We start from the raw sequence: 14,171 nt of genomic DNA, 5'->3' as shown, positions 1-14,171 counted from the left end.
TGACATTTGCTGTAATAATCTCAACTAAATCTGGATTAGAGAACAGCTGTGGTCTCCTTACTTGAGGAAGGATGTAATGGCACTAGAAGCCATTCAAAGATGGTTCAGAAGATTAATTTCAGAGACAAAAAACTTACTTTTAAAGAGTAGAGATTGTGCAGTTTAAGCCTATACTTACTAGAGTTTAGAAAGGTGAGAAGAAATATAAATGAGGTATATAAGATATTAAAGGGGATTGATAAAGTAGACGTAAAGCAGATGTTACCCTTAGTGGGGCAATCTAGAATAAGAGGTCATATGTTCATGCTAAGGGATGGAGATTTATAACAAGGAGAAAAAGGAATTACTTTTTGCAAAGGGTTATGAATCTGAAGTAATTACCCAGAGTGCACTGGTGCCAGAACATAATAAATTTAGGGGAGGAGATGGATTGATTTTTAACAAGTAATGAGTTGAAGTGTTGTGGGAAGCAAGTGAAGTTGAGGCAGAGAGATCAGCCATGATCATATTAAACACAGCAGGCTAGAGGGCTTGAATTGCTTACAATTCAGCACTTTCAAACTAGTTATGGGCATGGATAAAAGTTCAGATTCAGATTAGTACAACAGATTAAAATCTTCATTATGAATTATTGTAATTGATTGGCCAAAATCAAGGGCCACCAGGTTGAGAAAAGAAAGAAAGGAAGATGAGATACATTGTGTACCCATCATAACAAATAGTGTAATCAAAATAGTTTGAGTGGTTTCAATTCTTTTCAAGTAAATCTTGTGTAGAAGGGGGTCTAGGATTAACAGGAGAAATTTGCAAGTTAACAGCAGTTGTGGCAGTGTAGTTTTGGAGAGTGAGATCCGTGATGTGCAACCCATGCAAGTTCTGTCCTGGGAACATGACAGTAGTAGGAGTGAACATTACTATAAGTGGATGGTATTGGCCACTTGATTTCAAGATCTGAGAACACAAGAGAAGAGTTCCTGGAATATGTGGAAGAACAGTAACTCAGAGCTGTTGTCAAGGGAAGATAGATACTTATAACAGCAGGAGGAAGCATTGGGAAAAAAGGGTGTGCAACCAATAGGAGAAATTGCTAGAAACTATTGATCTCAACGTTGATTAATCCTAAAGTGGAGACGCAGGTGGGAATGACAGGAAAGATGAAGCAGGGATGTCGACATATCAGATCACCTCTGCAGATTAGAGTGCAGGAGTTTTGTATAGAACATAAAAGGTTGGCTGTTTAACCCAACCAGTGTATACCAATGTTAATGCTCCATTTGAATTTTCACCAGTACAAGCTTAACTAACCCCATCAGCCTAAACCTCCATTTCCTTGTCCCTCATATATTGAGGGGTACAGACAGAAACTGTCGGAGAATGTTATAGTATCGGGTTCAGTTTGGCAATTTCATCAGGTCATCCCCATAACAGAGAAAGCCTTAAAGAGCTATTTTTCAAGTAACAAACTAGATCAAGCTTTGAGCTGACAAAGACTTGCATTTTGACTGCCAATTATAATAGGGGAGACAGAGGAATCAAATGAAGATGAGAAACTGAGAGGTACCAAGACTTTCAGTCACATCGCAATAAGTTCCATTATTTTCCACATTCCCAGATACAGTGCAGAAGTCACAATTCTTTCCCTCTCTAGTTTAGATACGTAAAAAACGAACACATTTACTCAGACACAGGTTAAGTTTTCAATCAGTCCTCTCCAATGAAGCATGCAACAGATGAATGTGACTTAAGTTATTTAGTGCAAGTAACAAACAGTTAAATACATCACCTATATTATTTTATATCTGCAACCACATATTTGAGACCAGTCATTTTGCAACACACGTTTCACCATCGTATTCGGATTTCACTCTTTAGCTTGCCAAATGTCATCCACTCATTAAGTTCAGAGAACTGTTTTCAATCTAATCTTGCGGATAGAAATTTTTTTCTCAGGTTAAGAAAACTAATTTGAGTGCCTTAATGATGAACACAATTTACAAATGGAAAACACTCCATTCCTGCATTCAAAATATGTTTGGACATATGCAGATGAAACTGACAGTGTGCTGCAGCACCAACAAGGAAATGGAGCATACCTACTTTGGGTCTCCACACAGGTCTTCCATTTTTCTGGCAATATGATTTAACATGCAACTCTTCAAGTTGTTGTGCTAATTCTTTATTTTCTTTGATTGGAACCTACAAAAGCAGAAGCAAAAATTATTCCCAAAACTTAACACACTAAAACATACAATTGTTAATTACAAGTTACTTTATGCTATTATACTCTAAGTTACCTTGAAACAATATTTTATTTAAATTAAGGTTCGTATTCATTTGGTAAAAAGTGAGACACTTGTTCCACAGGCTGTCTTCTGTCAATAATAATTTACATTTCTTTAATACTTTTAAGCCAGTAAAATGCCCCAAAATGCTTCAAAGAAACACCTGCAGATAAAATTTGACACTAAACCACAGATTACATGGGAAAAGTGAGCAAAAACTTGATTAAACAAGTAGGCATTAAGGAGAGTCTTTAAAAGGTGCGGTTTAGGGAGACAGTGCAAGAGCTTGAGACGTAAACAATTAAAGACTCTGCCTTCAATAGTGGATCAAAGAAATGGATGTGAAGAGAATAGAACTGAAAATAGGTTCTTGGAGGGTGAGAGAAGATTACACAGGTAGGGAGAGGTGAATTCAAGGAGAACTGTACATTGAATACCGGTACAGCTGGAGTAGAATTCAACACACAACACAGGCATGATGAGTGAATAAGCCTTAAATGACAATTATGTTGCAGGCAAAGTTTTGAATGAATTCCAGTTAGTGGACTATTTAAAATAGTCTTGGAAAAATAAAGCTGAAATAAAACAACAACAACAACAAAAAGGATTTTCAATAGCAGGTGGGCTGAGGTAAGGTGGAGATAGATAATATCACAGAGTAGCCCCTGAGCTTAACATTGGGTAGAGAAAACCACTGGTCTCGAGTAAGATATATTTTAAAAATGCTTTTGAGCACTTTATTTGTGCATTTGAAGTGTGAGATTGTCTTCTGTGGAGACTACTTGTTTGATTTGATTAGTCTTGTTGAATCCAACAAGACACATTCAGCAGTTTTAACTCTGGTTACAGCAGGTCCAGTTTGTGCACCACACCTGTATCTTAAGAATTTATGTAGTGTAACTCATTAGCTTGTTTCAGAAAAAGATATAGATTGCAAAAATTTTACTAGGTACAAGTTTTACTTCCTGTCATGGTGAACTTGATTTTAACAATGTGAACATTTTTTTTGAAAAAAGTCTACATTATTCACATTTAGTTCCAAAGAAAATGTTTGAAGTACCATTTATCAAATCAGTACTGCCGGGTTCAGTGGTCAACTGTCGCAAATAACATGGAGAAAGGGAGGACTGCAGATGCTGGAGGTCAGAATTGAAAAGTATGGCGTTGAAAAAGCAAAACAAGTCATGCAGCAGCTGAGGAGCAGGATAATTGAATTTCGGGCATAAGCCCTTCATCAGGAATGTGGAGGGTGTGGGGAGGAAGTTCTGAGAGATATATGAGAGAAGGGTGGGACTGGGGGAGACGAGACGTGGATGGAGGTGGATGGGTGATAGTGATGTGTCAGAGGGGAGGGTGGAGTGGATAGGTGTGAACGAAGATGGACAGGTGGGAAGGAAGATAGACGAGTGGGGCAGTGCAGAGTTGGAGGGTCTGATCTAGGATGAGGTGGTGAAAACTGGTGAAATCAACATTGATACTGTGTGGTTGGAGGGTCCCAAGGCAGAAGATGAGGCGTTCTTCCTCCAGGCTTCGGGTGGCTTGGATTTGGTAATGGAGGCCCCCCAGGACTGGCATGACCTTGGCAGAGCGGAGGGGAAGTTGAAGCGGTCTGCCACAGGGCAGTGGAGTTGTTTAGTGTGTGCCCCGAAGATGTTCCGCAAGTTGGCAGCCTGTCTCCCCAATGTCGAGGAGACCACATCAAGAGCAATGGACACAATAGTTGAGGTGTTTGGATGTGCAGAAAAATCTCTGCCAGATTTGGGACCTTGGTTGGAGTTTAGGATGGAGGTGTGGGTGCAAGTTTTCTGCCTCTTGAGCCAGAGAAGGAAGGTGCTGGGAGTGGAGGGTGAGTTCGTGGGGGGTGTGGACCTAATACTGGAGTTGTGGAGGGAATAGTCTGCGGAATGCTGATAGGGGTGGGGAGGAAAATGGATCTCTGGTGGTGGGGTGTGATTGTAGGTTGCAGAATTGGAGGAGCATAATGCGTAGTATTCGGAGATTAGTGGGGTGTCAGGTGAGGATCAGGGGGGGTTGAGGGCGTTCAACAGCAGGTGTGGGAAATGGAGGAGATGTGCTGGAGTGCATTGTTGGCCACATGGAAGTGGAAACTGAGGTCCTTGAAATAGGCCATCTGGGATGTCCTGGTGTGGAACTGCTCCTCCTGGGAGCAGATATGGCAGATGAATTAGGAGAAAGGGATAGGGTTTTTACTGTGTGTGTGTATTGGGGAGGGGGGGTGGGTCAGTGGGTTTGAAGTTGAAGTTGATGTTCACATTGAGTTGGTCCTCGAAAGGTGAAGACGGAGAGGTCCAGGAAGGGAGGGAAGTGTCTGAGATGGCGCAGGTGAATTTAAGGTCAGGGTTCACAAGTAACATACCAGGCTGTCTCAATCTATACGTGACGTGGAGGTGCCAATGTTGAACTGAGATGGACAAGGTCAGAAGTCATATGACACCAGCTTATCGTGCATAAGGTTTACAGGTCGTTCGGCTAGAATGTGCGTTTTGTTAATGCAAATTTGCTATAATGTGACTGACAAATTGGGGATACTGTTTCTATAGCGCAAATGTTTAAAGCGTGTACTGGTTATAACACGATTCCGGTCCAATTAGTTTAAAATGGTGCTGCTTTTTCATGATTTTCTTATAACACGGGGTTGCAAGAGAACGGGACTACCACATCATAGCGGGACTGACTATATTTGAAATCACAAGCTAACACAGCACTGCCCCTTTGTCAGGTGAAGTGGACCTTCACGTGGCAAAGGGACAGTGCTCCGAAAGCTTGTGATTTCAAGTAAACCTGTTGGACTATAACCTGGTGTCGTGTGACTCAATCTATTTTATTGTGACCATTGTGTAGTACATTCAACATGCATAGTAATGACAGAAGCTTCATATAAGCAATAAATGGAAATGAAGCAGGACAATCAAACAATTCCACTTGCATTTGTAGTTTTTAATTACCCTTTAAAAGCATCTGTGAATTAAAACAATAAATATAGGGACACATATCCAAACATACATGGTAAAATAAACTAAAACAAGATCGCAAAAGAAATTTCATATCACTTTTAATTCTCACAAGTCTACATGCCTGCTAGTGAACACCCAACACCTCCATTCCTGCACACAGTGATCTCTGGATTTAACTCACAAAGTGAGGCAACCTTTTAATTATTTCATCTGAGAGATGTACATTAGTTATCACCAACATTTTCTTCCCATCTAATTGTGAGAAGGTGATGGTAAGCTACCTTGTTGAACCACTGGAATCCTTTTGACTTTCTGCAGTGGACTTGCACAACTGAGTACAGTTATGACAACCTCACTACTGCGGATCTGAAGTCACATTTGAATCAGGCCAAGCAAAATCAGCAGATTCATAAAGTCTTGGAGAAACCCAGCAAGTCTGGAGGCATCCAGAGAGAGAAAAACAAAGTTAACATTCAAATACAACAACTCTGTCAGAACAGCATGACCACTGGACTGAAACATTAACTCTGATTTTTTTCACTCTACACATGTTGAATTTCTCCAGCATTTGCAGTTCTTGGTTTTATTTTAAATAAGGTCAGATTTCCTCCCTAAAGGCAATCTTTAAAATTAACCTATTCTTCTAATCAAAATCTTCAGAGATGTAATTATACACCTCTGGAGCAGATGGGACTTGAATCTGGATCTCACAGTCCAGGAGTAAGGACACTACCACTGTTGGTGGGGGGTTCACCACTGTAACATTAACACGACAGCTCTCATATGGGATTTTACATCGATATAGATCATGAAGCTTTTATTCAAATCAACTTTCATTCCAGATTTTATTAATTTAAATTCCACTAATTGCTATTGTGGAATCTGAACCAGTGCCTCTAAAGCAACAGCCTCGGTCTCCAGATTACTAAACTTCCGTGACACTATCAATACATACAATTCCCTTCGGATTACACTGGAAAGACTGTTTCCCCTTCGACTTCTACCAACAAAAGCATAATTGAGAGACCATCACTTCAGTTTTACATTCCCTGACCTTCCACATACATCATTTTCTTTCACTGCTATGTTGGTGCTTTTCCTTACACATGTATTGGCTCAATAATTGCACAATAATGTACAGCCTCACCCACAAATTTTTTTTTTTAAGAAAAGTCCAGCACCTAGAAATAAAAAGAGGTCACTCACTGAGGCAAGGCGTCACTACATGCTTTATATGGAGAATGCTGCAATTTCAAAATAGCTCTCTGGCTGGGATAGGAGCAATAGTTTTGAGAAGTCATCTTTGTTAATGTTGCAGTGATGACCCCCACCAACAGTCTAGAAATATTGACATTTGTTGCTGTAAAATTTGGGACTCGGGTGCGATTAGTTGTACTGTTTCAATAACGGCTAAAATCCACCATTCAAAAATGCAAGTGTTACCCCACAATCAAGGCAATTCAACCTCACAAATTTGCAATACAAAAACGTACTCATGTAGCCCTTATTGCATACATGGCTCAGGACTTAAGACTTGATTTAAATTTTCAGTTCTGAAAGCTTACTGATTTGCAAATTCCATTATTCATATTCAACGTGAATCTCGCTTTCCTCTCTAACCCACCACGCCTGCCACTTGTTCAATTTGCTTTCCTACTTTTGTGAGTACGGGATTGTGACATATTTAATCGGATTACGCGTGATTTTTGATTTTCTGAAAATCACTTATACATTTGGAAGTCACCGTTCAACTCAGCCTTCGGACTGCGAACATGCTTCTTGGAACAAGATATCATGATTATCAATTAACAAAACAAATGGGTCAGCTGCAGGTAACTAAAGCTCCCAATTACCTCTGTTAGAATATCACCATTTGGGAATAAGACAAGATCAGTGCCCTCAGCCTCCATAATGAAAAACATTAACTCAACATCGGCTTTACTCCAACACCACACCCTCTCCCAAATAATGTGAGCTTATTATATCATGGTAAAGCATCCAATCGAAGCATCAGCACAGAAATTGCTCGTTGCTTTTACAAACACTCATTATTTCCGATGAACAAAAACAAAGGCCTAACTGCTGCTATCGCCGCCTGGACTGCAGAAGCGCGGCAAATCGACTTTTGCGACTGCGCAATGAGGACCATCTACGTGGCGGCCGCGCCTGCGCGACGGTCTTCCCGCCCGCGAGTGAACAGGCGAAGGCGGGTTGTGAAGACCTACGCATGTGCGGAACTGCCTCCAAGGCCGTGGAGACACCGATGTCGCGTGGTGGAGCGCCTGCGCGGTCGTGGGTTTGTGGCGGTTGGGAAGGAGAAGCGCACGTGCGGAAGGGTTTTTTAAGAAAAAAAACAAGCGGGAAGTTGGAATGGGGGAGGAAGAGTGGAGTGGGATATGGGTTGGCTGGAGATTCAGAGGAGCAGGAGAGTCAACATTTCGGGCATAAACTCCTCCTTCATCAGGATGGAGGGGGGTAGGAGGCTAAGAGATAAGTAGGAGGGCGGGAGGGTCCTAAGGCAGAAGATGAGGTGTTCTTCCTCCAGGCTTTGGGTGGCTTGGATTTGGTGGAGGAAGCATAGGACTTGCATGGAAGTGGTTGGCCACAGGGTGGTGGGGTTGTTTAGTGCATGTGTCCTGGAGATGTTCTCTGGAAAATTCCACAAGTTGGTGTCCTGCCTCCCCAATGTAGAGGAGACCCCATAAAGAGCAATGGATGCAGTGGATGAGGTGTTTGGATGTGCAGGAAAATCTCTGCTGGATGTGGAAGGATCCTTTGGGTCCTTGGATGGAGGTGTGGGTGCAGGTTTTATACATCATGTGGTGGTATGGGAAGGTGCTAGGAGTAGAGGGTGAGTTGGTGGTGGGTATGGCCCTAGTGAGGGGGGTTGTGGAGGGAATGGTCTCTATGAAGTGCTGATAGGGGTGGGAACAGAAATATATTTCTCTGGTGGGGTCTGACTACAGGTGGTGGAAATGGGAGGATGATGCTCAACAAACCAGGCAAAGACTTTATATGGAAATCTTTGGTGAATGAGGACAGTGGTCACAGCTTCAAAATTGTCAGCAAAGAGAGCTAGTGAGATGAGAAGAAATTTCTTTACTCAGATATGTTAGGATTTACAACACACTACCTAGGACAGTGGTGGAGGCAGATTCCATAGGAGGTTTAAAAGAGAGCTGGGTATATATTTGAAAGTGGTTTGCTTAGAGGGCCATGTAACTAGAGCTGGGGAATGGGATAAGTTGGGAGCTTTTTTGGGAGCTCTTTTGGGAGCTTGGTGCAGACACGATGGGTAGAATGGTGTCCTTCAAAGTTTGATCCTAAATGCAAGTGGGGGGGGAATAGTTGGCACTTTGTGTGATGCCAAAATGGGTAATAATGAAAGAAAAGTAGGAGTATTGTAGACCTAATGCTCAACATGTGGCATAATGCTGCCTGACTGTGCTTTTCCAGCACCACTCTAATCTAGACTCTGGTTTCCAGCATCTGCAGTCCTTGTTTTTACCATAATTGAAGATTACCAAACCGTGAAGTTCAATATGATTCTGACCTAAAAGTTATGTAATCCCAATGGACCATCAATAGAATACATCTTCCATGTTTTTTTCAGTCTTATCCATTTATGGACACCATTACAATTCAAATTCATCACTATTCATTTGCTTCTCATCTGCTGAGCTTTTCATTCTTTGGAAATGTTTTTAGTCCTGTATTTCTAATGCCAACAGGATTAAATTTTGTCAGGTGGCTAGGATCAGTGGAGGTGGCCCAGGACTTGCATGTCCTTGGCAGAGTGGGAGGGGTAGTTGGAGTAATCTGCCATAGGCCGGTGGGGTTGTTTAGTACGTGTGTCCCAGAGATGTTCTCTAAAACATTCCTCACCTCCATCCAAGGCCCCAGAGGATCCTTCCACGTCTGGCAGAGATTTTCCTGCACATCCAAATACCACATCAACTGCGTCCATTGCTTTCAATGTGGTCTCCTCTACACTGGGGAGACAGGCCACCTACTTGTGGAACAATTGCATGCCTTTATCATTTCATGGTTGAAATTCTAGCTATTCATATCACTTATTCTTAAAAAAAATTTCTAGCTGGTATCAGGAAAAGCAATTCCTGCCTAACATGTTTACCTTAAATGGCATTAAAAAGCAAAATGTTTAACTAGTATGGTGGATCAACTTGATTCCTAGATAGAAAGTAAGTACAAATTTTCAGAAGATAAAAGGTGCTGATGTAGAGTGGAACTTTCAGATAACTAGAGATACAAGATGAGAAATGTTGCTCCTGGTTTAAAGGTTTTGGGGAATCCTTTAATTCTGATTTGGAGGAACCAGTGTTGGACTGGGGTGTACGAAGTTTTTTAAAAAAATCACAGAACACCAGGTTAGAGTCCCAACAAGTTTATTTGGAAGCACTAGCTTTCAGATGAAGGACCAGCGCTCTGAAAGCTAATGCTTCCAAATAAAAATTACTGACAATTGGTGGATCTGAATAAGGAGCTAAGGCTGGTCGATGTGTGGAGGTGCCTTCACCCCCAGGGCAGAGACTTTACATTCTATTCTAACTCAGTGTTTTTCGCTCCCTTGACTCTTGAATTCCATATTGTCCTGCAAAATAGGTAATGTAGCAATCTCTATTCATGCCACAGTATGTATGGAAGTTAAGCCTATGGACGATGGGACAGGCCCTTGACATTAGCGTATGGATTCTTTCTTAATGAAGGATAGCAAATTTATAAAATATTTTTCTCAGGAACTCAAAACCTTTTTGGAAATTAATTCAGGTACGGCCAGTAACCCATCCATGATGTGGGAGACAATGTTTATGCGCGAGGCTTGATCATCTCATATTCTGCGACCCAGAAAAGACAAAAGGGAGAGCAATAGCGCCCGCTCGAGGCTCACTTGAAGGCAGCTGAGACAGTGTATGTTGATAGGACCTCTATTACGAAGCTACAAAAGATCACAGCCCTTAGGACAGCCTTGAATACTGCACCTACACAAACAGCAAAGAGGGAAATATTATTTGCAAAGCAAAGACTATATGAATATGGCGACAAGCCTGGCAGATACCTAGCATATCTTGCGAGGGGGGAGAAAAAAAGCTCCTCAAGCTATCACGTCCATTAGGGAAAGTGCTGGTACTCTGACTTGTGATTGTAAAAGGATCAATACAGCCTTTAGAAAGTTCTATTTTGAACTGTATAAATCACAGGACTGTGATGATAGAACTAACAAGATGGAGTCCTTCTTTAAAAACTTGGCCTTTCCGGACTTAACCTTGAAGCAGGTGTCGATCCTGAATGCTCCCCTGACAATCCAGGAAGTACTCGATGCAATTAGACAGCTTCAGAGTGGCAAAGTGCCTGGACCAGACAGATTCCAGGTTGAGTTTTATAAAGAATTTATAGGGCAACTGGCTAGTCCACTTATAGACATGTATAATTACTCACATAGTCAGGGCTGCCTCCCGCATTTGTTGAAAGATGCAAATATTTCTCTCTTTCTTAAAAAAGGGAAGGCCCCAGAAGATTGCTCAACATATAGACCAATATCCTTGCTAAATGTGGATTTTAAAATCCTTTCTAAAATGTTAGCATTAAGATTGGAGAGGGTCTTACCATATATCATAAAAGAGGACCAGTCGGGGTTTATCAAGGGCTGTAGATCAACTAACAGTATTAGAAGGGTGTTAAATATGATACAAGCCTGTCAATAGGGAAGAATGCTGGGGCTAGTTGTCTCCTTGGATGCAGAGAAGGCATTTGATCAGGTAGAATGGGCATATCTTTTTTACAGCTGAAAATGTGTTGCTGGAAAAGCGCAGCAGGTCAGGCAGCATCCAGGGAACAGGAGAATCGACGTTTCGGGCATAAGCCCTTCTTGTTCCTTGGATGCTGCCTGACCTGCTGCGCTTTTCCAGCAACACATTTTCAGCTCTGATCTGCAGCATCTGCAGACCTCACTTTCTCCTCATATCTTTTTTACACACTGGAAAGGTTCGGTGTGGGAGAGGTATTTTCTAAATGAGTCTCACTATTATACAATGACCCCAAAGCAGCTGTGATCACCAATGGTTTAGGTTCGGATAGCTTCAGTATTGGTAGGGGCTGTCGTCAGGGATGTCCCCTCTCACCATTACTATTCACGCTAGTAATCGAACCACTAGTGGAAGCTATACGAACCAACTCTAACATAGCGGCTCCGAGGGTTGGTTCGAGTAAACATAAAATCACTCTCTATGCGGATGATGTCCTCATTTTCTTAAGTAATCCTTTGATATCCATGCCCCCCCTTAATTCAAGTAACCAATCTATTTAGTATGTTCTCAGTCTATAAAATCAATTTTATGAAATCGGAGGCCATGCCGTTGGATGGTTTCTCCAGTGTATCCAATTTGTCAGACGGATCTTGCTTTCCCTTTCGGTGGTCACTGGAGGGTTTTCTATACTTTGGTATTTTTATCAACCCAGTATTTGGTCAGTTGTATAAAGCCAATTTTGTACACCAACTAGAGAAAATAAAGCAGGACCTTCAATGCTGGGGAAATCTCCCAATATCCTGGTTAGGCAGAGTAGCTCAAGTTAAGATGAATATTCTGCCTCGTCTCCTATATCCTATGAGAATGCTCCCTCTGATGTTGCCGAGACTAGTGTTGCAAAAAATACACGGCTGGCTTGGTTCCTTTATTTGGAATCATAGGCGGCCTCTTATCAAATTAGAAAAGCTGCAGCTTCCACAAGCAAAAGGAGGACTGGATTTTCCAGACTTTAGGAGGTATCAGTTGAGCTCTCTATTAGGCTATATAGCTGATTGGGTCTCTTGTGACCCACAATCAATTTGGTTAGACATTAAGACCTCCCAAGCAAAGTGTCCCCTCATCAATCTTTTATTTTTAGATAAGTTGAGAGCTATTATGGACTATTGCAAAAACTCTATTGTATTAAATACAATTAAAGCCTGGAGGATAATGCGGCAAGATGAGGGTAACCTACAAAAAAATCTCTCCTTATACTCCTATAGTGGGAGCATCGGGTTTTCAGCCAGGGCTGACAGACGTTACATTTAAAACGTGGAGATCCAGAGGTATCTCCTGCTTGGGGGACCTGTTCGACGGGGAGGTTATGATGTCTTTTGAGCAGTTGCACCAGAAGTTTGGAATGCCTAATGGAGACCTTTTTCGGTATTTCCAAATACGAGATTATATACAGAAGAAGACCATATTATTAGACAGTCCCTACAAATCTGATAGGGAGAGAAAAGTGCTATGGCCAATGGGTCCACTCTCGGTTAGTACTCTTTATCACTTATTATATAATGAGGTATCGGAATGACTGTTTAAAACATGGAACAAAGAATTGGGGTTAGAAATCCCTTCAGAAATGTGGGAGGACATCTGGGAAAATGCCAGAAAGATCTCTATTTGTAATAGAACTCAAGCTATTCAATTAAAGGTACTCCATAGGGTTTATAAAAAACCTGAACGACTCGCAAAATTTAAAGGTAGGAACATCCCCAATGTGTCCTAAATGCAAAATAGAAGTGGGCACTCTCACACACTGTCTTTGGACATGTCACAAGATCCGTAGGTACTGGGACAGAATAGCGAATGCTCTGACAGAGATCTTGGGAACGGAGGTTAGATTGGATCCAGTGTCTCTTCTGGGCTTTTCAAATTTTCCCTCCCTGGATGTGCACAGGAGGAAACTATTTTCCATTCTTTCCTTTTGTGCAAGGAAAAATACCTAAGTGAATTGGGTAGCTGAAGGCCCTCCAGGACTTTCGAATTGGCACAGATTAATCATGGAATATATCCCCCTTGACTTCCTCATAAATATGGTGCACCAAAAAACTGAATTATTCTATATGGCAACCCTTTCTGAACTATATCGACACAATTTCGGCCATACTGTCCAAGGCTTTTGTCTGGCTGTGGTTGGTCCAGGGGCACCCGGGAGGAGGAATCCCATATAAATACGGGTTTTATTATGACTTGATGTGAATTCATTTTGAGCGTGTACTTAATTATTTCATTATTCCGTTATTTTTCGCTGGTAATGTATGATATCCTAATTTATGTTTTGGTTGTTTGTAGGATAGATTAGTAGTTAGTTGTTTTTTTTCCCTTTTTTTGTATTTTGGTTATTATTTATTTTTTTCATCTATTTAATTGTATATTAGTGTTTATAATTGTTGTATTACTTTGTAATTTTGTAAAAAAAGTTAAATAATTTCCTTTTTTTTCAATAAAAATACCTATATAAAAAAAGCACACATTCACACACATACACACTCTCCCTCACATGCAAGCACACACATATGTAAGTCTATGGGGTCAATTTGCATTTGCAGAATTGTAATTGTAGATACATTCTATTTTGTTCAAAACACACACAACCTATAGGCAGTCAGTCCATGTCACATTTTATAAATTCCTGCTTTGGAAATAGAACAAGTCTGACTCAAGATTGGGAGACAGAAAGACCCTAACCTCACACCTGTAATGCATTGTCTGAGCTGAGATGTCACTTTTTAAAAATAAAATCTTAGGTTATCTCGAGAATGTGATTTGAAAGAAGTTCTGGGATTTACATATTACGCAACTGAAACCAGAACCCATTCTGAATGATTAAATATTTGACAGCAATCTAGGTTTGTTCAATATATCGTATCAGTTGCAAGCATGACGCTGAACTTTTGCTCACAATTCTGTGTCTTATGATCTTGCTCCACAGCAACCTAATGAAGGAGCAGTGCTCTGAAAGCTAGTGCTTCCAAATAAACTCGTTAGACTATAACCTGGTGTGTGTGATTTTTAACTTTGTCCACCCCAGTCCAACACCGGCACCTCCACATCATGCAATATTAATGTCTATGTTAAGCATGTTTTCACAGGAACTACTCTTTAGA

This window comes from Chiloscyllium plagiosum, chromosome 32 (genome assembly GCF_004010195.1).
Source record: "Chiloscyllium plagiosum isolate BGI_BamShark_2017 chromosome 32, ASM401019v2, whole genome shotgun sequence".
Lineage (NCBI taxonomy): Eukaryota > Metazoa > Chordata > Chondrichthyes > Orectolobiformes > Hemiscylliidae > Chiloscyllium > Chiloscyllium plagiosum.
This window is presented reverse-complemented; position numbering follows the sequence as displayed.